This window comes from Mesoplodon densirostris, chromosome 1 (assembly GCF_025265405.1).
Source record: "Mesoplodon densirostris isolate mMesDen1 chromosome 1, mMesDen1 primary haplotype, whole genome shotgun sequence".
In the NCBI taxonomy this organism is placed as follows: domain Eukaryota; kingdom Metazoa; phylum Chordata; class Mammalia; order Artiodactyla; family Ziphiidae; genus Mesoplodon; species Mesoplodon densirostris.
The window spans coordinates 134,338,113-134,363,806 of record NC_082661.1 but is presented as its reverse complement, the minus strand read 5'-3'; the positions used below and the strand labels follow the sequence as shown (position 1 = coordinate 134,363,806).

Below are 25,694 nucleotides of genomic sequence, written 5' to 3'. Positions count from 1 at the left end.
ACTATCATATGCAATGTTAGAAAACATATTACGACATATGCAATTCATCTTACTTGGATAGATTATCATAGTTGCTGCTGAATTTACTTAAGGAAAATTACTTTTTAGCCATATTACATGAAAATTGAAATCAGAGGAACAAACATGTTGAATGCCAATTGCAGCTTGGATTTACCATGTTAATCTACATGTTGTTTACATAACTAAAGAAATATTGAATAGAGAAAAAAAAACATGTGTTTGACATTCAGTAAACCTGATGTCAAATATTAGTTCTTTAACTTAATCATGTGACTTTGAATAAGTTGTTAAAGCTTCCTGCATGTCACTTGGAAACGAATTTCCTCATGTTTAAAGTAGTTGTGATATTGTATGAGATAATAAGTATAAGGTAGTTTTTACATTGCCTGACACTTCCTGGCTGCTTGATAAATAGTAGTACTTATTGTGGATATTTTATTATCTTTGTGATTATTACCTTATCTTACCACCTCTTGAAATATGCATATAATTTCATCTTTGGTTTGTTTTCCATATTAAATAAAAAATTTACCTTTAAAAAATACATTTAGTAACCTATATTCTTCTGAGCATTGACACAGCATTAAGAGGTACTGGAGTAAAGAAACTGACTTCCCTGCAATTCAGTCCAGCTCTATTGTTTGAGCAAAAAAAGTGTATGTGTTGGTTTTCTACATGGTATCAGGCATTGGCCTTAAAACATAGGGCTTAGAGTGCTTTGACCACACGGTAGTTTTGTAAGTGCCAGATTTCACAATAATGAACCAGTTTGATCTAATGTATATGCTTTAGATCCATGTAAAGAGGATATAAATCCATATCACATTCAATAATGGTATGTAATAAGAAATTGATTCGTTATTAAGAAACTCGTATAATTTGCAACCACTTCTAAAAATTAGTTACTTATTACTTATTCTGCATTTTTTTTTTGTTTTAAAATAGTACTGTTATTTTCATGTTGTATTATTCTTCCATTGATATTACATTTCAAATTTTCCTTATTAGGGTAGCAAATGGGAAAAAAAAATTCACCCTAGAGGTTACTACTAGTGAACATTATTGAATAAGTTTAGGATACATTAATGGATAACGCACCATCAGTTGGTTTGTACAATTTGTTTGGTGAATATCCCTTATCGTTTCAGGCTTGCATAATTGGGCTAGTAGGCTCGCCTCTGACAAAAATCTGTATATGGTAATTTCACAGACAAATTTGTAATTTGCATAAACATGATGTCTCAACTTAAACAGCTTTACTTACTTTCTTGATGATGTCATGACTTTCTTTTCCACATTAGAATACCGAAAGACAGATCTTTATTTATTTATTTATTTATTTATTTTTAATCTATTTATTTACTTATTTATTTTTGAGGAGGAGCCAATGTAATGGCTAGTCTTTATTGGAAAGAAGAAACTGTACCCCACATTTTGAGTGAGTTAGTGCAGGGGGTCAGTGGGCCAGCTCGTGGGGCACCAGCTTGTAATGGGTTTCACAGCTAGGGCATTGCTGGGCCTGGCCTTTGTGCAGTCAGAACCAGATAACAGCACAGTTGCCCTCTTCAAGGATGTAGACCACTATCCACTTGTTGGTGATGGAGGGGACTAAATTAGGGTCTTCCTTGGCACCTGAGGCTGCCTTTGGGGCAAACATTTTATGGGTCCGGTCCCTTGCATGCGGCCAGCATGACCTCCCTTTCCAGCCCAGTCGACTGCTCATCACCAGTAGGAACACCACCTCCAGATGCCATAGATTGCACTGTGTGGCTCCATTGGGAACGCAGGCCCCTAGGGCCTGTGCGCCCAGCACTCCAGCTCCACGGAATAACCTTGAAGCCATCGTGCCTAAAGCAGATCTTGAACTGTCTGAAATCACAGAAGAAGGGTAGTTGATTCTATGTCATTGAGGCTAGGTCATTCAGCACATCTGGAAATTCTAAAAAACTTTCCTAGGTTAGTATGAAGTTCGGAAAACCTAGTGAGAATATATAATAGTTCTAGGAAATGAGAATAGAGAGCTTTTAAAAGATTATTATAGGACTGCTCCTACAACACAGTTTTCCTTGAATGGATCTTATGAGCTATCCAGGTAAATCGAGCCAAAGCTTTGGGTAATTGCTAGCATATCTGAAATGCTGCTTTCATTTAGTACTCAAGTGGCAACTTTTTTTATAGTGTATAACCTGTTTTCTATTTATCCCTGTTTATTAAAAAACAAACAAAACAGGAACTATTTCCTTAGTAGCTTTTATGTCTTTGTTCGGTTAAATTTGCCTCTTATAATCAGCTGAAAACTAGCACTTAAAACAGCGTTCATGGTTTGTGTATAAAACTGATTGTTTTAAATTGCATTTGACCTGAATTGGAGAGATTGAAAGGTAGCAATCGGAAATGTTAGTCTAAAATTATTGTGTTCACATTAGTCTGGACTTTAAATCTTAACTGTTCCTATGTTCTGTGTAAACAAAAAAAAAAAAGAACAAAAAAAGAAAAGTATCTTATTATATATGGTTGGAGCTGTGCAGCAGGTAATGCTCTCCAGAACAACATAACCTGGAACACTGCCCAAAATTCTCTTCATTTAAGGTATATGCCTTTATCCCATATCTATTTATTTATATGAAACAATAAAATTCAAATTAAATGGCTCAACATTTCTGATATTTCTACTATAAATGTAGAAAAGACATATGAAAATATATTTTAATAGGGACAAAACAAAGCTTAATTTTTTGCCCTGCCAGTTCTAAGGGAAAAAAAAAAAAGGCAAATTCTTAACTACCACCTATATAAATTTCCTAAGCTGTATTGAGATTCTTAACATATTCCATTTCTATCACAATAAATCCATTCTTGGTTAACTCCTCATTCTTTTAGCAATTAACACAATTTATCAGGTCATGAATATGCAACAAAAATAACGCTTGACAGATTTTTTTCCATCCTGGTTATGAAACCAGGTTTCATTTTTCCATATGGCATTCCAACTGCTGGCACAATTGTTTTATTTCACTTGGCATCGACTGCCCTATTACTGTCTTCCATTGCTTTTTCTTATCAGTGTGTGTCCATATTAACCATTTTTGCCACTTAAAGCAGAATTATTCAATCATTACATTTTTAAACTAACAAGAACTTTTGAGCAATTGAGTGAGTTTTAAGCAAAGAACTGAAATTAGATGTAGGCTGCATGACAATCTGATTACATAAATGCAGTATGGAAGTACCATTCTACATTTAATGCCTAAAATGTATAAACCTTTTCTTATTGCTACAACCTCTACCTTGCATTGTTAACATGGATAATAAATTTGAATGTAAAGAACAGGAGAATTGCAAAAGGAGGTGTGAATTTGTTCCAGTACTGTTGAAAGCCAGCTCTGTAACCACTGGTAAGCCACACAACCGTTCTGTGTCTCAGAGTACTCAGTGTGTGTCTGTGATATCTGCTCTGTGTACTTACAACAGAGTGATGTGAAGGAACTGAGGCAAACAGATAAAATGTTTCTGACTTCTTTGACATTTGGAACAGCAAAAGCCAGAGATGATGTAATGATTAGTCTGGCACAGTTTGAATAATAACAGACCTCCATGGTGCTATTTCTTTACATTTTGTTTACAATTTGGATGAAAAAAAATAGTACAACTTTAGGAAAAATATAACTTTTAATCAAATTTAAATGTATTTAGAAGCTTAACTGTTCTAATTCCCTATTCAAGTATATTAAAGTCAATGAGTTTGGGGAGAACGTTTGGTATCCTGGGGTGGCCAGATTTTTTAAAGTTCCATTTTGTTAAGTTTCTAAGATTATTTAATAGTCTTGGTAACAAGTGGCAAAATAATATGATATGAACAATATTTTGTAAAAATTTAACCAAAAATTAATGGTTGTCTAAAAGCTCCATATCAATGACAAAATATTGCCACAAAAGAAAAATGAGATAGATTTAAGAGAGAATATTATAAAGAAGACTTTATAAACTGGAACATCTCTAGTAAAATAATTGTCTTTTGTAATGCTTCCTTGAAATGACTGGTGAAGATACACACACTTGTGCATAAAGAACTTGGTACATGTAGATGGAATCTGCTCACTGAACCCTGTAGCCAGTGAAGATGTGCAAAGATTATGAAGAAGCTATGCACATCAACAACACAACTTAACTAATTTTTTTTAATTTTTATTTTAAATTGGAGCATACTTGATTAAAAATGTTGTGTTAGTTTCAGGTGTACCGTAATGTGATTCACTTATATATATACACGTATATATTATTTCTCAAATTCTTTTCCCATTTAAGTTATTACAGAATATTGAGCAGGGTTCCCTGTGCTATACAGTAGGTTCTTTTTGGTTAACTAATATTAAATCCTAATGATAAACAACCCCTACAAGTCACTATCCCTCTACAGTGTTGTAATATTCTACAGTTACTTAATATCTGACTTGCAAGCAGCTAAGCATCCATGTTGTCACAGCATGCTATGAAACATGCAGTATTCAACATGGCATCTGATGGTTTCAGGGAATGTACAGTCTTCCTAAGTGCTTTCAAATGTCAGATTTTGTTTAGACTTAATATGAGTCTTTAGTTGATTCTTGAAGCCACACCAATGTGTGCCCTCCTGAGTAAAGACTAAATTTCAAAAGGAGAAGAGAAAGGTTTATCCTTGAAATGAACAATTTGACAACATTATCTCCTAATAAAATGTGGCCGTCATGAGTGGTCTATTTTCCCCTTGTTATTGTCTTCTGTCCTGCTTGGATAACAAGTGCCTAGGAAGCTATTAAGACTGAGAGAGTGACTGCTTATTCTCTGGTTAAACTCTCTGATGGTCTCTGGCTTCTAGAAACCAAATTGGAAGCAGTGTATTCTCATCTAATTTAAATATTTCCTTCATTCTCAAATGTACAAATTCCACTAGCTGAGTCCTAAATTGTATTATTTCTTACCATGGCTTAGACTACTAATAATAATATTAAAAAAATGAGAAAAAGGGGAAATAAGAGGAATATGTTAACTAGCTAATCAATTAATTCAAGATACAGTGCTTGAGCAAATTGACAAAGCCATTGTTTCCTGACATTTTAAATGTCTCTACCAAGTTTAAGAATTAGAGTCTTTTATTTATTTTTTTACAGTAATCTATCTTGTTAGGACTAATCAGCTATCAAATATCCAAATAAAATTCAGTAAAGCAAATAAACCAACAAACTGTGCAATGATGTAATAAATCTTAAACACACAAACCCAATGTTATAATCTAGAGCAGTGCAATCTTAGAACAATATTAGAGCAACCATGTGTCTAGTTGAAGATTGTGAGAATGAAGTCTCCGGATGCATTTATGAGAGATGGTGAGGTGAGAGTTAATTGGAGGAAACTACAAGCATATCCATGCTTCATCTTAATTCATGAATCTAATTTGAAACTTCAGCATAGTTCCAATTAAGGGAGAAAAGACCCTATTATCCCTTGAAAACATGGATTACATTACAACACGTTTCCTACCAAAGGGGAAATTTTTTCATTACTTAACACTAAAGTGCTGAAACCATTAGTATACCCTTTTAGACTTAAAGTAAACATGTGTATTATGAGCATGTATCTCCCAATGGAAATCACAAGTGGTGTCACATTGCACTGTGGATCCATTAGTAACATAATGGCATCCAACCACAGGTCTTGCTAATGGTTTAAATTGGAAAACAGGTTCTTTTTTTTTTTTAATTCAAAATAGGAAGAAAGAAAAAAAGAAAGAAAGAAAGAAAGAAAGAAAGAAAGAAAGAAAGAAAGAGGGAAGGGAGGGCGGAGGGAGTAGGAAAGAAAGTGTCTTGCTCTTTTTAAGTACACAGTCAGCTTAAAAATGTGTTTCAGCTGAATATTTCAGATGTGACACTTCAAGAAAAAAAATAGAATGAATCAGAAGATCCAGTACTTTTGAAAAATTATGCAAGAATTAATAAAGGGCATGGCCCATGTAAACTCATTGAACAAGATGTTTTTCTCATGAGACAAGGGAGAACTGTGACATTTCAAAATTGGGAGATGTGACCTAATTTGGGATAAAAATCTCAGGACATACTAAAGCTTGTTTGCATAAATCATGTACAAAAAAAAAGCTAATTGTCTACTCAGTGTGACTTACAATATCATTCTTCTGGCAATATTGCTTTAATTACTAGAAAGAAAAGGGGAGTAGAAAATTTATAGTCATGAAAGAGATGAACAATTCCATTACTGGAAAAATAGAAAAAAATTCTACACTCTGGTTTCAAGTATTGAAATAACTTGTATTATGAATTCTCTCTGTTTTTTCTTACTATGTTTTGTGAAGACATGAAAAATAAGTAAGAGGACAATTGATTAAAATGTATCACACTATAAGTAAGGCACTGATCTCTCTGACTTCTAATATGGCAGTCAGGATACTTAAAAGGGAATTTGTTGGGGAGATATCTGGCTTACAGATATGTTTTTTAATGTAGAAGCCAGAGTTTTTCAAAGAAACTTAGCTGCATTCTTCATTACTGATAGTGTCCTGAGGCCACCAGGCTCCATTAAATCTCTCTCTGTTTTTTTTTTTTAATAGAGCCTTGCTGACAATAGTAATTCTGATCATTATTTTCTTAGGAAAATATAGGCATATGTTCACTCATTCTGCCATGTTGCACTTAAGTGATTAAAAATTCATGTTCCAAGTAAGAAGCTGTTAAGGAGCTAATTATTTATTCTGTTTACAAGATATGCCCCAACTGGTTAGGGAAAATGGATGCTGGAGGCTGAAGAAAGCATTAAATGTATTTAGCGTGAGAAGGCCAACCTGTCTCCTGGTGGGTATATTACCAAGAGGTACAAATTGAAAGAGTGCCTTAAGCAAACAAACCACTCATTAAATAAATGGAGTATTCATTTTAGGAAGATCTGGAATATCTTTTACCTCTTAATAATTCCACACACAGAATCTATTAGAAATTCATTGTCAGAGAAATTCAATTCATTATATAACCCAAACTAACTTGTTGGATGGAAGAACATTTTACAATTGAATACATATCATAGAAATGAGTTTTTCAAAAAAGAAGAATCAGGAAGAAAAAAGAAGTGGACTTAAGATGGGATAAATATTATATTTAAAAAATTATAAACAAAAAAATGCACACTAAACTGTTAAAGAATATATTTAGAATAAAATTGCAAATGGTCACTAAAAACTACTAATGAAAGCCATTTTTATAAATCCCTCAAAATTAGTAACATGGTTACTTGATGAAATCCTTATGAAGGAATAAATTTATATTCTGTAAAATTAATTCAGTAACACTGTCAATTATATTATTCTTATGATTTGCATACAGGATATACAAGCTGTGGAAATAATGGTAATAAAGTGTGCTGTGGAGTACACATTAAGTAGTTGTGGAAAGTCTGTCACTGGGCCTTACAGAAAGCCTGTTCTGAAGAGAGAAGTGCATGAATGAAAATATGAGCTTGAAAAGGTGACTGCAAAATCTGGAAACACTTAAATGATCATTTTATGAGCTTTCAATCTTTCTTGAAGCTTCAGTTAGAATATTGTATGTCACAGGACTAAGATTTGTGCACCAATAGTGTTAGATATTTCTAAATAAATATATGATTAACTGTTTAATGAGAATATTTAAGGAATAGGTCATTCTCATTAATTAAATAAACCTAGCTAATAAACCACACATAATTAACAATTTTTATAGAGTTTCATGTAATAAAATATGCTTACATAAACCATAATAATATCTAATCTTTATTATATTCTTGATAATTCAAGACATTGTCTCAGATCATAATTCTGGGGATTTATTAGCATTACAACTACATTATTCTTTCCAGTCAAAGGAATAATACAGAATAGGTTTTCATCACACTTGGTTTTCTTTTGGATCCTACAATTTAAGGCTGCCAGTTTTTGTTATTTCTGATAATATAACAAATGACATAATAAACCATAGATAAAGTTATGGCTTAAAAAAGTTGATCCAGGTTTTGTTACAAGTATCTCAATATTCTAGTCATTGTGCAATTTATAGGTTTGTTATGACTTTTATTTCCCCAAAATGACCAGGTTAATACAACATAATATGCAAATGTATTAGTTAAATTTATAATTACTACTAATGTTCTGGATATAATTTTTTTTTTGCATCTCGTTTAACATTGCTCCATTTAGTTATTAGCTTTTCAGTGCTGTGCAAACAACCATTTTATCCTTTGTCCTTACATGTTTAGAACTTGTGAAGCATTTATTATAACACTGATTGAATGGTTATCTACTATTAATGTACATTTTATACTGCCATTTTTCAGTCTAGCCTGCCTGTAAAACTAATGCCATTGCTTAAGTAATTAGATGAGATGTGGATGTGTAACAAATAAAAATATCAAAATAATATTTCCATTTTTATAAAGCTTCATGCTATACTGATTTCACCTGTAATCATCTGGACCAGCAGTTTGGCCTCAAGGTAAAATTCATGCCACCATCTATTTTGTAAGTAAAATTTTATTGGAACTTGTTATACAAAGGCTTCAAGCAACTAGCCATCTTTCAGGGGGATTTCATACGTGCCAGATCTGGCAATCCCTGATGTAACTTGATCTTTCAAACTATGTTTTTAGAATCTTTCTCAGTGGTTGCTGTAGGGATTAGAACATATATTTTACCATCATATTATACATCAGATTTATCCTAATTTGATTCCAGTGAGGAATAGAAAATCTCCACTTTGTACTATTATTCATTTATATGTAAATATATTTGCATACACATATGCACACACACATATACATGTTTATACACATATACATATGCCTGTGTATATATATTCTATACTTTCTTTGGGACATACTCATATAGAAATTTTCTACATATACACACATATACATACAAAATTATGTATATATATATATATAGTTTCTATATGAATATCCACTCATATCCACATACTTCCAGTGCCATATACTTTGGGACATAGTTATATAGAAGGTGTATATTTATATACATATGTATATATATATATATGTATATATATATATATATATATATATATACACATATATGTATATACATGAGCATTTCCCAAAGCACCTTGCACTGGAAGTGTGTGGATAGTGGAGGAGAAATAAGATTTAAAATTTACAGAACCTGAAGCTAGTCTATGGAAACTTCTCCAATATTTAGATAAGGTTATAAGTGAAAAAGTTTGCTTCTCACAATAGTCTAGTCAAAATGGAAGTTCTTTCTGGTTAAAAATATACCTGTTTATGCAGCATATATAATTATAAATGCTTGATACATCATTTTATCAGTAGCAAATAATGCATTTTGTTAATAGTGAATAATAATGCCACAAGAAAGATTGATTTATCTTTTCCTTTTCACTTTACAAAATTTTCAAGTTAAACTTTAAATTATACTTTGTACAATTACAATTTATAATTACAAAATTATTGTCAAATAAAGAAGCAATCAAAGAGCACAAATTCAAAGTATAGGGGGCATTGACTTAGAGAACGAACCAATGGTTACTGGGGGGAAGGGTGGCAGGGAGAGATAGATTGGAAGTTTGGGACTGACATGTACACACTGCTGTAGTTAAAATAGATAACCAACAAAGACCTGCTGTATAGCACAGGGAAGCCTGCTCAATACTTTGTAATAACTTAACTATGAAAATAATTTGAAAAAGAATGGAAACATATATGTATAACTGACTCACATTGCTGTACACCTGAAAATAACCCAACATTGTTAATCAACTATACTCCAATATAAAATAAAATTTTTTAAAAAATAAAATAAACAGAGTTTGGAAACCACTGCTCTAAAAAAAAAAGTGTAGGGGGAAAGTGTTATAAAATATGCCAGGAATTTAAGTATTATGTCATTTTTTTCTGGATTTTGAGCTGTTGGTTGCATTTTCCGATTAATGGTAAAATGAAAGATGCCACCTTTATAAGGCTGACAGAGTAGACAAATACCTGCATGGGGAGAATAGTTATTAATCCATACATCATGTAAAGTAGTATTTATCTTACTTGGGTTCTCCAGTTACCAAAATTGAACAATTTTACATTCAGTCTTTTGGGTGAACCCATTTCCTGTAATTTTCTTTAAATAGCAAATTTGATATCATATGATATTGCTTATATGTGGAATCTTAAAAAAAAAGGCACAGATGAACTTATTTACAAAACAGAATTAGAGTCATAGTTGTAGAAAACAAATTTAGGGTTACCAGGGATGGGGGTGGGGAGGGATAAATTGGGAGATTGGGACTGACATATACACAGTATATATAAAATAGAAAACTAAAAAGAACCTGCTGTATAGCCCAGGGAACTCTACTCAGTACTCTGTAACAACCTATATGGGAAAAGAATCTAAAACAAAGCAAACAAAAAAAGAATAGATATATGCATATGTATAACTGATTCACTTTGCTGTACATCTGAAGTTAACACAACATTGTAAATCAACTATACTCCAATACAAATTAAATAAATGAATGAATAAATAAATAGCAAATTTGCCTGGAATAAATGAAAAAATACTATTTATAAATAGGTGTGGATTATCATAGCATTTGTTTTATTTATTCATTAAAAAAAATTGTTCCTTATGGCAGATAAAAGAATAGGGCAACTTGTGATCAGTAAGGGAGAAAGGAATTGTTAGGAAATAGCAAAGAAAGAAACAGTTAAGAGGAAGTATTGACAAAGACAAATTTACCAGCAATAATTGTGCCTAACTTCATCCTTCAGCTTTCAAATGCTGAGAGCTGTCCACAATACTTAAATTTGTTGCCTGGTGAATGGAAAGGATTTACTTGTTCTATGCAAAATAATAATATACCTTGTATATTGTTAGAGTCATTTCTTGGAAGTCAAACATATGGGCATTAGTAAAAAGTCTATGAGTTTAATCAATGATCACTTTTACAAATGAAGAATTTGAGGCAAATTAAATATTTTACTCAGGTTCTCATAGCAAGCTGGGGCATAACAAGGATGAGCTGAAATCTTTCAGTTCTGGTGCTTGAGCTGCAACTGTTGGGCCTGGGCAGGGGTCCTCCACTAGGACATTTCCCCGAGGCTTAAACTCAATTACATCATCCTTTCCCATTTTTATTCTTTTTATTAAACTGGCACAAATCTTCATCTAAAAATTCCTTACACCAATTATTCCTTAGTTGACAATATACCAAAAGTCTTAGGTTATTTGCTTTAGACTTATTTTTAACTTTACAGATGTAGAAACATGAATGCAGATGAAAAGTTGATGAGGATTATTACTATGGACATGGACTTTTTAGGGTGAAAACTGCAGAGTACCTAAGCTCTCTGGAGACATAATAAAAATAGACTAAATTACACTTTAGTATTTTTCCAGACCCTCCAAGTCTCCTCGGGAGAACATTTTATCCTTTTTAAAAACTCCTATTTTTACTTCACACCCTCAATTATTAAAGGAAAAATTTTGCTTATTAGATGAAACAAGAACATAAAAAATATTAAAGTGAAACTTGCAATTTGGGGTTAAGAATAACTGAATACACACATTTATATTTCTCTATAGCATATTATCAGTATGTCATACATCAATGTGGTGTAAAAACAGAATACTAATCAAGTTATTTTAAGAAGTTGAATCAGAGTATAAGGTGGAAAAAGATAACCCATGAAGCTAATTATTTGGCATACATTCCAAAGTAAAACTACGTAAAATATTCTTATTTTTCAAAATATTGGAAGACTACATATATGCTTATCCAAAACAATCGCGTCCCTCTCAAATATGTTTCTAAAGTCCCTGTGATACATTTTTTTTTCTGTTTCAGAAATCATGACACATTCTTTCGGTTATCCTTTGTGATAAAATCTCTGCATTCATTGGTAATGAATTAGTTTTGGAAGCCATTAAAAGTTTAGAGTCAAGCCCCATGACTATATGCTTGTTAAATAGCCTAGTATCATTTAGTTCTGAAACACAGTATATTTATTTACAGGATTCTGAAAGTAATTCATTAAAGAAACCACTCCCCATACCAAACTAGAGTACACTAAGCAAAAACATTATTATTAAATGGGGCCGTAGCTTTGAAAAGTTGCTACCTTAAAGCAAGATTCTAATGTCAGTTTTGCTGAGAAACAGAACAAACAAAAACTGGTTTCATTACAGGCAAATGTATATAATAATGTACATGACTATCGTGGATCTTATTGTGCCCATGACAGATTTTGTTCATACTGTTCACCCTATGTGTTTTGTGTTCATGCTATATTTCTTCCAGAAAGGAGAAGCATATTTACTTTTCATTTCAGTATTTATTAGTGTAAAATAGAAACAAAAATGTCCATATATCCTCTACACCTTTATAGTGTACCCACTAAATTTTAGGTGCCTCAAAATAGAGGAAAAATCTAAACAAGACCAAAAAGAAATAAACCAATAAAAAATTCTACAAGTACTATTTTTCAAATAGCCTTTAGCCTATGTTACTATAAACCAGTAAAAATTATATATATATATATATATAAATTATATGTACATCTATACGAAAATTATATAAATATGCATATATATACTAGTTTTTATATGCAAATTCCTTTAATGGGGAAAATTAACTAAAAGACTATTAATAGCTGTAAGTCAGTGATATATACCAAGAATTTAGGTGATTTTACTCTAAAGGATCAAATGACTTATTGCAGTCTCTTTTATTGTTTCTTCACACATTAATACATTTGCAGGCCTCTCAGAGTGTCTGCAGTTACTTCTGGCTACAGATGTCTGCCATTCCTGATATATTTTGATTTCTCTCCAACTGGAAGATTTTCTTCATTGCAATGATTAGTTAAACGTTTTAAGCAAAGAGAAATAATTTCCAAATTAAAGAGATAAAGTGAAAAGGAAAAAAAAAATAATGGCAAGTTATGTGTATTTCAAATAATTGTGAAAATTCCAAGAAACCAATAATTGGTCTGAGATTTCTCAATTTTCTCTCCTCTAGGAAGACTCTCTGGTACCCTGCTGTGGGAATCTGTGTGCATATATGCATATGTGTTTGTATATATATGTGTGTATGCACTTTAGTTCCTCTTATAGAATAAGGATGACTTAAGCACTAGTTATTTCTCCTTGACACTCATGATCCATAAATCTCATTGTAAATGAGAGGTGCATGACTTTAATATTTCAGTTAAATCTCATAGGTCATGATATAGCCAAGAAATTTTGCAGTTAAAAGTAGATACTCCCCTAGCATGAATGCAAAAAGAAAGGAACTCTCTGCTTTAATGCAAGTGGAGGACTGGGAGGTGGAATAATGAGTACTTTTCAGAAAAATGTGTTATTTAAATGTCTTTCCCACAGCTTAGAACCTTATTCATGCACTAGACACATAATGATGATTATTCAATATGACTAGATTTAAACATGCAAAAAACCTACTTAGATGTCTCATAATTCTTCATAAGCCACATGACTAAACAGAATTTAAAGAGTGAGAAAACAATACTTGAGTCTTGTGAGCCTCACTAAAGAAATGAATAATAAATTTTCAGAGAGATATTCTTGGGTTGCTAATGCATACTGGTTTCATTAATTTACCAACAGAGTTTCTTTGTTAGTTGTTCTTACTGTAAAGAGATTATAACAGTAGAAACAGAATGAGTGCAGGAAGAATTAGGAAACAGAAGTGCGAGGTACATGTGCTTTTTGGTTTTGTTTGTTTTTTAACATAGCCAACAATTTCAGGATCTCAACCACACATTGAGAGAAGTTACAGGTTCTCTGTTCTTGAGAAATATCACCTTAATAAACAATCCAATTATACTTAGCATTTTCTCCTTTCTTGTTTTGTTTTAAGTTGTTGCTTTAAATATTGCTGAGTGTGTGTGGGGGGGAGAAAGAGAGAGAGAAAATGTTGTACTTTACCTTTTTTTTTCTTAATTAAGCATCCATCCTAATTATGTGACTTCAGGATGATATATAGCATTTTCTCCCTAGCAACCTACTTACTACTTCTAGTCTTCCATCATTTTCTTCAGCAGCCCTAACACTCTCACAGGTAAACTCATAGGGAGAGGTCCTCTCTAGATGAATCATTATTTTTAAAATTTAAATGATAAATTGAACTCTTTAAACACAGCTTGATCGCCAGTAAGGGTTCGTCAAATTTCAGCTGAATAAATTAACTAATGAATTTTAGAATAGAAAGGCAGTGATAAACTATGAACTTTCCTTTAATTCCTGGTTATATCCACCTGTTGTTATATATGGGAAAGTAGAAAGAAGAGAGGGGTAAACAAACAAACAAAACCTTTAAAGCAAAATTATAATAATCTTGAATGGCTACTAAGAAAATAATATTACATATGTTTCATGCTACAAAATTAAAATTCAAGTGTATGTCATTGAGCATTTTGAACTAGTATACTACTTAGTTAAATTTGGTGAAAATATTTATTCCATCTCAAATAATATTTTGTATGACTTTTGTGAGCAACACACTGACATTATTGTTAATGTGTTACATGAATAGAAATAATTCAGTACATAATTTCTACTTTCAAGGGTGTTACAATTTAACTAAAAAACATTTCCAGCCAAAAACTGGTTGAATAGAAATATTTATAAGTACTTAACAACATATGGCAAATTACATTATTTAGAATGAGGGACAACACATAGGAGGAGAACAAGATGATCACAGAGGACATGCAATTCACTGAATGATGAGTAATATCTATGAGACCACCAACTATGTCTATGTCATTCTCTATGGCATTTTTCCAGTGCTTTTCCTATCACAGAAGATAAATATTTATGAAAAAAAATAATTAATTTCTTAGGATAAATCTGACAATCAGAAGCTAAATTGTGTAATTATTTAAATGATTATAGAGTTAAATTTGGACACATTTTCTGTTTTAGCTGAGGCATGGAGATCATCAGTATCAAATGATACAATTAGTTGTTATCAGGTCATTTTGGAGGGGCTGCAAAATAATATTTATCCAAACATTGTATATACAACTCTTGAAATTTATCACCCAAATTGTGATTTTAAAAGACTAGTGATAGTTTATGTGTAATCTTGACTGGAACAAGGGATGTCCAGATATCTAGTTAAACATTATTTTGGGGCATGTCTGTGACAGTGTTTCTGGAAGAGATCATCATTTATGTTGGTCGAATGAGTAAGCAAATAGCCCTCCCCAATGTGGATGGTCATCATCCAATCACTTTAGGGCCTGGATAGAACAAAAAGGCAAGGAAAGTTGACTCACTCTGTGGCTGTCTTATTGAGCTAGAAGAAGGATCTTCTTCTGTCCTCAGATCCTGGTTTTCAGGCCTTTATTTTATTTTAGCTTTTAGTTATTTTTAAAAATGTGTATGTACTTTTTTTTATTTTTTGTACAAAAATGTTCATAGAAGATTTATTTTATTTTTTAAAACATCTTTGTTTTTTAATTAAAAAAATTATTCAGCAGGTTCTTATTAGTCATCCACTTTACACACATCAGTGTATACATGTCAATCACAATCTCCCAATTCATCACATCACACCCAACACCTGCTGCTGCTTTCTGCCCTTGGTGTCCATACGTTTGTTCTCTATATTTGTGTCTCAATTTCCGCCCTGCAAACTGGTTCATCTGTATCATTTTTCAAGGTTCTACATATACATGTTAATATGTGATATTTGTTTTTCTCTTTCTGACTTACTTCACTCTGTGTGACAGTCTCTAGATCCATCCACATCTCTAAAAATGGCCCAAGTTCATTCCCTTTTATGGGTAATATTCCACTGTATATATGTACTACATCTTCTTTATCCATTGGTCTGTCAATGGGCATTTAGGTTGCTTCCATGACCTGGCTATTGTAAATAATGCTGCAATGAATATTGGGGTGCATGTGTCTTTTTGACTTATGGTTTTCTCTGGGTATATGCCCAGTAGTGGGATTGCTGGGTCATATGAAAATTCTATTTTTAGTTTTTTAAGGGACCTCCATACTGTTCTCCATAATGGCTATACCAATTTACATTCCCACCAACAGTGCAAGAGGGTTCCCTTTTCTCCACACCCTCTGCAGCATTTGTTGTTTGTAGATTTTCTGATGATGCCCATTCTAACTGGTGTGAGGTGATACCTCATTGTAGTTTTGAATTGCATTTCTCTAATAATTAGTGATGTTGAGCAGCTTTTCATGTGCTTCTTGGCTATCTGTATGTCTTCTTTGGAGAAATGTCTATTTAGGTCTTCTGCTCATTTTTGAATTGGGTTGTTTGTTTTCTTAATATTGAACTACATGAGCTTTTTATATATTTTGGAGATTAATCCTTTGTCCGTTGATTTGTTTGCAAATATTTTTTTCCCATTCTGAGGTTTGTCATTTTATGTTGTTTGTAGTTTCCTTTGCTGTGCAAAAGCTTTTAAGTTTCATTAGGTCCCTTTTGTTTATTTTCGTTTTTATTGCCATTACTCTAGGAGGTGGATCAAAAAAGATCTTGCTGTGATATATGTCAAAGAGTGATCTTCCTATGTTTTCCTCTAAGAGTTTTATGGTGTCCAGTCTTACATTTAAGTCTCTAATCCATTTTGAGTTTATTTTTGTGTATGGTGTTAGGGAGTGTTCTAATTTCATTCTTTTGCATGTAGCTGTCCAGTTTTTCCAGCACCAATTATTGAAGAGACTGTCTTTTCTACATTGTATATCCTTGCATCCTTTGTCTTAGATTGGTTGACCATAGGTGCGTGGGTTCATCTCTGGGTTTTCTATCCTGTTCTATTGATCTATTTTTCTGTTTTTGTGCCAGTAGCATATTGTCTTGATTACTGTAGCTTTGTAGTATCGTCTGAAGTCAGGGAATCTGATTCCTCCAGCTCTGTTGTTTTCCCTCAAGATTGCTTTGGCTGTTTGGGGTCTTTTGTGTCTCCATACAAACTTTAAGATTTTTTGTTCTAGTTCTGTAAAAAATGCCATTGGTAATTTGATAGAGATTGCATTGAATCTGTAGATTGCTTTAGGTAGTATAGGCATTTTCACAATATTGATTCTTCCAATCCAAGAACATGGTATATCTCTCCATCTGTTGGTATCATCTTTAATTTCTTTCGACAGTGGCTTATAGTTTTCCACGTGTAAGTCTTTTGTCTCCCTGGGTAGGTTTATTCCTAGGTATTTTATTCCTTTTGTTGCAATGGTAAATAGGAGTGATTCCTTAATTTCTCTTTCAGATTTTTCATCATTAGTGTATAGGAATGCAAGAGATTTCTGTGCATTAATTTTGTATCCTGCAACTTTACCAAATTAATTGATTAGCTCTAATACTTTTCTGGTGGCATCTTTAGGATTCTTTGTGTATAGTATCATGTCATCTGCAAACAGTGACTGTTTTACTTCTTCTTTCCAATCTGTATTCCTTTTATTTCTTTTTCTTCTCTGATTGTCATGGCTAGGACTTCCAAAATTATGTTGAACAATAGCAAGATTGGACATCATCTTTTTCATCCATTCACATTTAAGGTAATTATCATTATTTATGTTCCTGTTACAATTTTCTTAATAGTTTTGGGGTTGTTTTTGTAGGTCCTTTTCTTCTCTAGTGTTTCCCACTTAGAGAAGTTCCTTTAGCATTACCTGTAAGGCTGGTTTGGTGGTGCTGAATTCTCTTAGCTTTTGCTTTTCTGTAAAGCTTTTGATTTCTCCATCGAATCTGAATGAGATCCTTGCCGGGTAGAATAATCTTGGCTGTAGGTTCTTCCCTTTCATCACTTTAAGTATATCATGCCACTCCCTTCTGGCTTGTAGAGTTTCTGCTGAGAAATCAGCTGTTAACCTTATGGGAGTTCCCCTGCATGTTATTTGTCATTTTTACCTTGCTGCTTTCAATAATTTTTCTTTGTCTCTAATTTTTGCCAGTTTGATTACTATGTTTCTTGACGTGTTTCTCCTTGGGTTTATCCTGTATGGGACTCTCTGTGCTTCCTGCAGTTGGGTGGCTATTTCCTTTCCCATGTTAGGGAAGTTTTTGACTGTAATCTCTTCAAATATTTTCTCAGGTCCTTTCTCTCTCTCCTCCTTCTGGGACCCCTATAATGTGAATGGTGTTGCATTTAATGTTGTCCCAGAGGTCTCTTAAGCTGTTTTCATTTCTTTACATTCTTTTTTCTTTATTCTGTTCCACAGCAGTGAATTCCACCATTCTGTCTTCCAGGTCGCTTATCCATTCTTCAGCCTCAGTTATTCTGCTATTGATTCCTTCTAGTGTTTTTTTTTTTTTCTTTTCATTTCAGTTATTGTGTTGTTCATCCTTGTTTTTTTTTGTTCTTTAATTCTTCTAGGTCTTTGTTAAACATTTCTTGCATCTTCTCGATCTTTGCCACCATTCCTTTTCCGAGGTCCTGGATTATCTTCACTATCATTATTCTGAATTCTTTTTCTGGAAGGTTGCCTACCTCCACTTCATTTAGTTGTTTTTCTGGGGTTTTATCTTGTTCTTTCATCTGGTCCATAGCCCTCTGCCTTTTCATTTTGTCTATCTTTCTGTGAATGTGGTTTTTGTTCCACAAGCTTCAGGATTGTAGTTCTTCTTGATCCTGCTGTCTGCACTGTGGTGGATGAGGTTATCTAAGAGGCTTGTGCTAGTTTCTTAATGGGTGGGACTGGTGGTGGGTAGAGCTGGCTGTTGCTCTGGTGGGCTGAGATCAGTATAACTTCAATCAACTTGTGTGCTGATGGGGGGGGGCTGGGTTCCCTCCCTGTTGGTTTTTTGACCTGAGGTGACCCAACACTGTAGCCTCCCGGGCTCTTTAGTGAGGCTAATGGCGGACTCTGGGGGGGCTCACGCCCAGGAGTACTTCTCAGAACTTCCACTGCCAGTGTCCTCATCCTCATGGTGAGACACAGCCACCCCCCACCTCTGCTGGAGACCCTCCAACACTAGCAGGTTGGTCTGGTTCAGTCTCTTATGGAGTCACTGCTCCTTCCCCCGTGTCCTGATGTGCACACTACTTTGTGTGTACCCTCCAAGAGTGGAGTCTCTGTTTACCCCAGTCCTGTCAAAATCCTGCAATCAAATCCCGCTAGCCTTCAAAGTCTGATTCTGTAGGAATTCCTCCACCCGTTTCTGGACCCCCTGATTGGGAAGCCTGACGTGGGGCTCAGAACCTTCACTCCTGTGGGTGGATTTCTGTGGTATAGGTGTTCTCCAGTCTGTGAGTCATCCACCCAGCAGTTATGGCATTTGATTTTATTGTGATTGCACCTCTCCTACCATCTCATTGTAGTTTCTCCTTTGTCTTTGGATGTGGGGTATTTTTTTTGTGAGTTCCAGTGTCTTCTGTCGATTACTGTTCAGCAGTTAGTTGTGAGTCTGGTGTTCTTGCAAGAGGGAGTGAGAGCACGTCCTTCTACTCCACCATCTTGAACCAATCTCTCAGGCGTTTAGATACAGACTGTAATCTACACCATTAACTTTCTAGTTCTCAGGCCTTCAAATTTTACCACTGGTTTTCCTGGGTCCCCAGCTTGGAGATGGCAGATGGTGGGACTTTTCAGTCTCCCTAATAGGTGAGCCTATACCTGAAAATAAGTATCTTTATATGTATATATCTTATTGGTTCTATTTATCTGGGCAACCCTGTTTAATACATGACATAAAAACAAATGGTTTGGAGGGGATTTTATATTTTGATTTGGAGGGGATTTTATGTGGTTTTTTTGTTTTGTTTTGTTTAGATAGAACTCTATATTATTATCTGTTCAAGGTAGTTTCTATTGATGAATGTAATTATGGAGGAAAATGTTATTTGTTCCTCTTTCACTCCAAGCTGAAAATGTAGAGCTCAAAATTGAACTACTTGTAGAATGTAATATGAGTTCTTTTCAATTGGAGAGGAATGGGAAGGTTAATTTAATGAACTTGTGTTTGGAAAACCTACAGATTAAAACAGATATGGTTTTGCTGGGGAGCTGAAATTCCTCAAGTTTCACAGGCCAAAATGATATGTGATGTTTTTCTAAGATTCAAACATAAACTATGGGGGCTAGAGGGACAATAAAACTGCAAGAGAGAGTTTATGCAGAAGGTACTACCTGAAACTCAGGTGCCAAGAAGGAAAGTAGAAAATAATAATTTTTTTACCACCTAGTTGAGAGTGGAAATTTTTAGTCAAAGGATCAGAAGGTGAAAGAAATTCTAAAAATTAGAATGCTCTAGAAAAACATACATGCAACAGCTCATGAGAGAAAGTCAGTTGTGAACATATAAGTAAACAATAATGTGTAAGAACATTTCATGAAAGTACCAGCAAGTTACATCTTTCCTGATTCTCTAAATAGAAGATAGGGGAGAAGTGGAGATTTAAATCTGGCAAAGAAAAATATAGAAAGATAGTCACTTTAACCAGCTATTACAGATTTCTTGTCTACTGTAAGGTCCAGATGGAGCAGGTGTGAGAAATATAAATAACAATGGAAACTTTGGTTATATTGTAGAAGACTGGATAATTGAAGTACAGTTTGGGTCTTTTTTGTCTGTTTTTATATAAATTGATCATAGAAATTATACTGCATACAAATGTATAAAATGCTGAACATACAATTGTTCAATGTGAATACAATAATAAACAGTATCTCACTGAGTGTGATACACAGCTTTTGTGTTACTCTGCTCCCCAAACCAAAAATTAAAAAAAAAATTTGATGGCATTTATCACCTTCAATTACATTAGTGCATGGAGATATAATTGTAATAAATATATCAGAGAATACATTCCATCATTTGCTTTTCTGGTAGTTACAAAGGTAACAATTGCTTTTTAAACCAAAAAGGTGGGGGCATGTCTGGTTAGTAAAAATAAGTTTTTTTTTAAGTATGTAATTGCTCCACAGATTTCTTTTACTTTTTAAAAGTGATTTCTCATTTAAAATAAAAAACTCTAGACAACCACATAACACAGAATATGTACATATATATCTAAGTACCCACAAACAGGTATGCATATATATATTTAGGTAAACACAAACATTTTCAATGAGGTGTTCTGCATTGGGGTGAGAATGAACTTCTGTTTTGAATGTAGGAGTTAGTTTCCTTTTACTTAATATTAACACAGCTTTGCACTCTTAAAGTCTACTTTCTAGGTCTTTATAGTAATTAAATTATTAGACATTCTATTTTTAACTTATTCAGGTTTTTGCCATGTTCTTTTAATGGCCAAATTCATGTCTCTGAAGTTCTCATCCATTGCTTTTAGCAGGCTACCAAAGCTGCCAAGTTACTGATGAAGGTTCACAGCATACCAAATGCTGACTCTAAGACGCATGGCTTTTCCAATGAAAATAAAAATAAATATAAGATAATAGAATTTTCTTTGGACATCTATAAAGAGCACAATTTCTTCTGGGAAAATATTTGGAATTCTCAGAAAATAATCTAATAATTCTGTTTTAAATAATAAACATGGAAAGTAATATTTTGTTATCTTGTTTTAAATTATTCTAAGGATGGCCATGTGTTTACCTCCATTCAGAGGGACTAGGATACTGGCAATTACTGGTATTCTTAGTTTTTAAAAAAAAATGTTTAACCATATGTATATAGATTTTTCTAAATGACCAGCTAATTTAATAGAACAAAATTATGACAGAATGATATTTTATTTCAGGGCATATCACTCCAATGAAAATTTAAAAGTTTTCAGTTTACCATGACAATAAATAGCATTTTTCAAATATTTTCCAATAAATAGGATTGTCAAAATCTCATTAAGAACAATTGACAGTCAGCAATAAAATCAGTTTTTTAAATTTCTCTAAAATTATCTGGTTCTTTTGTGACTTTCCAGGTGGTAGCAACTTATAAATTTCAATTAATTGTTGGGCTAGGAAGGATAATAAGTTTCCTTCAAACTCCCAAATTCCATTATTCCAGTTGATAGAAGCATATACTTGTTCCTACACAGTGACATTAATCACTGTTTCACTTTTTTGCTGACTTTCCTGCTGACCATGAGTGTCAGAGACCTACATATATCCACAACTGTAGGATATATCTTGTATTTCTACACATTTTGCAAGCAGAGGCACTTAATGGCTTTGTTCTAGACTATCTTTTCAAGGACATTTATATAGCAAACATCCTTGGAAGATTACAATAACATCTCCTTTCAGTTCAAAGGACAAGGTTTCTTTAAGCTTAGTATAAGAAAGATAATGTCACCATTGGGACAAAGGTCAGGTATGATTATTGAACGTTATACAAGATTTGGATTCCCTAAACTCAAAATTTCTCTCCTGTTTATAACACACCGCTAGTGGGTTTTTTTCTTTAGAAAAATGAGGATGGCTCCTCTTACTTGCAACCAAAGTATTTCTGAATAGAACATTGTTTTATTTTCATAAGATCTATGAAATTATCAGCATTGTTTTATCTATTTTACTGCTATGAACAGAGACTCAGAAAGATTAAATGTTATTCTAATTATGAATAAATCATCTGGGTCTTAATCACAGATATTTTACTTTCCCAAAACTCAGTACTTAAAAAAAATTTGGAATTTCATTGTAATAATTAGTACATATATGAACTAGATAATTCAAAAAGTACAAAAATTAAAATCCTTTTCTTCCCTGTCAAACAGCCACTTAAATTTTAACCTCCAAACCAAGATCTCTTCCAGTTCTTTTTTATTCAGGAGCTAATTTAGACTCATATAAGTATATACAATTTAAATTCTTTTATAATAATATTAACATTTAATGTACTCAGTTATTCACCTGTCTTCTTTTCACTTAATTATATATTGATATTTGAAAAAGGGTTCATTCAGGAAAGCACTCTGGACATTTCCAACAAAAAATCGTTCAATAAAGTGAAATTTTGTTTTTAAATACATAATTTCTCTACACCTTTTTTTTAACCTTCTAAAGCTTGTCTTGTAAAAATTAGGCTATAGAAAACCAAACAACACATAATATATTCCTTACTTTTCTTATGGGTATGATTCAATTAATATGAAAACTTACTAGAAAAAGAGAAAAATGGGCATGGGTTTAATGAATACATGGCTCCCAACATTTCATTAAGAGTTGCAGGTAATTTTTACATCACTAGGGGATCACTTCCTTGAGAAGACTACATGCAAATCTTGTGTTATTGCCCTGTTATAGGCATAGAATAATTCTTTATCTTAAAAAAATGTATCTGTGCCCTAGAAACTTCATATGATTAGCACGAAGACATTGTGATAAGTGACAACCACGTTTTTAGGTCACTCAAACCATCTCTTGCTATCTATTCAGAACATGAAATTTCCAATAGTTCAGAATTATAATACATTAGTTATGAAAACAAGCAATGATGATATGATACATTTGGTTTATATCATGGCCAGGTTTCCACAAATAATCAACTGTATCCTTCTAATTGCCCACTCATATTTAAAGTTTTCCACATGATCAGTAAAAAGAAAAAGAGAGAATTGAATGAATAATTGTCAGATAAGTTACTTCTATCGCATTCTTTCTAATAAAATCTGAGTTTCAGTTACAGGGCTTAGATTTAAACCTCCCTCCCTCCTGTGTGATTTGGTATTTTACCAACTTCTACCAAAAGCATAGAGAAAGAAGTAAGAGAGAATGGGAACTCTTGGACCTTAAGAAAAGTATTAACACCAATTACCCATGAATTATTGGAAGAGAATGAGAAACGAACCAGAGAAATGATGTCAATTTGAGTGTTTGCCTTTTATGTCATGGTGATATGACCCCTAGTATCTCTGGACAATTCAACATCTAAGATTCTAAGAAAGTAGATTAATATGTATGTAAGGAGAGGAAAAGCATACTTTTTCCTGCAATAGGCAAAAGGCAAATAAACACAGCTAATTTATCATTCATCCATGATACAAACTTACTGCTTTTTAACTCTGAAGAATTGTATTTTTCCCCATTCTGTGGTGATGGTTAATTCCGGAACACTCTGTGACACTAATTTGTTATTCTTTGAGGAATGTAGTAAACTGTATCTTTCTTTGGGTCAATAGTCTTCAAATATAGTATACTTTATCTAGTAATACTGCTCCTTCTTGCCTGTACCTTGGCCTTGGAGCATGCAGATTTATGTAAAATCCTCATTTGTTGTCCTAACCCTTTTTAGTGCTCTAGCACAAAAAACAAAGATTGTATTTTTTCTGCACCAAGATAAGAATGAGGTCTTTGCTAACTTGCCTTTGTAATAAGAAAATCACCTTGTAATAGACACTGATCTTGAATACGACATGATTTTTTTTCTTTCAATTATGGCGACAATGATGTAAAATAAAAATATGAAATGCTCAACTTAAAATCATACACTGAGACCAAAATAAACTTTATGACTCTCCAAACTTTTTTTATCGCTAGAAGTCTAATGGTCTTTCACAATGCCTGTTGATACAAAAATGTTCATTTGAGCATTTTTTAGGTTAGCCATACAAAATATAAAAACAAAATGGAAGCTCATGGAAATGTATGACAATAGAAAATTGGTTAAATAATGTAACATGAGGAATATCCATAAATAGAACCATAGAGATATTTAAAATATGTACAAAAATATTAATAACGTTAGAAATGTCTACACTCTCAAGTAAAGAGAAAAGTTATAATATTAAATTATGTATGTGAAGCACTCTCAGTCATGTAAAATATTGTACAAAGAAAGAAAGAAGTTTGCCAAAAGTCAGTTAACTGTGGTCACTGAGTGGTCACTGATGTTCTTTGGATGGAATTAATTTCTTTTACACATTTTTCTGCATTTTATAATGTGCATATTTTACTCATATAATCAACTCTTACAGAACTGCTTATTTTAGGCATAGTTTTGAAAGCACTTTAGCTGTAGGTTTTCATAAAATTTACAAGTTAAATGATTAAGCACTTATCATTTAAAGAGGTTGTACTGTGTAACATTCTGGTAATTTTATCAAATTAAACTCCCTATTAGCAGAAAAGGGTGAAAGTGCAAAAACTTTTGAAAGGACAATTTAAATTTCTACAAAATTTTGTACTGTGTCTGACATTTGTTCCAGCCTTCCATTCTGATTAAGTACCATGTTTTTCTCAGCTTTTCAGCTAATCTAACAAGAATTGATGAAAAGCAGTATAGCCTTTTCTTTTGTTTAATCACACTTGATGTATAGATTTGTCAGGTGTAGAATTGTATGAGCTTTAACTCTCTCTTATTAACCATTCTGAAATCCACTGAATCTAGGAATTAGGTTCAGTTAATAACCCACTGACATCTAAGGTAAAATTCACAGTCACTGTATATGCATGTCAAAATCTATTAATACAAGTGAAAAAAGGGTTTACTCTACAAAGTTTAATTAAACAAATAGATTTTCACCAAGCTTATTTCAGATGAATAACTGTATCTAAATGGTGATAAAAGTGTTTCTATTAAAAAAAACTGTCATTCAAGTTGTCCCCCGTATATATTGTATTATCTCCTGTGTCCTTCAGCTATATCATCATGTTTATATTTATGAAAAGATTATATATTTTTCTACTATATTCCACGTATATTTGGGCCTAAATTCACAGTAAATGGAAACCCACAAATAGCTATAAA

The 25,694-nt window shown here is 32.9% G+C and overlaps 1 pseudogene; it reads right to left on the bottom strand.

Annotated features, from left to right (window-relative positions):
* Positions 1–1,477: 1,477 nt before the first annotated feature.
* Positions 1,478–1,864, bottom strand: LOC132484274 (cytochrome c oxidase subunit 5B, mitochondrial-like; annotated as a pseudogene).
* Positions 1,865–25,694: the final 23,830 nt, after the last annotated feature.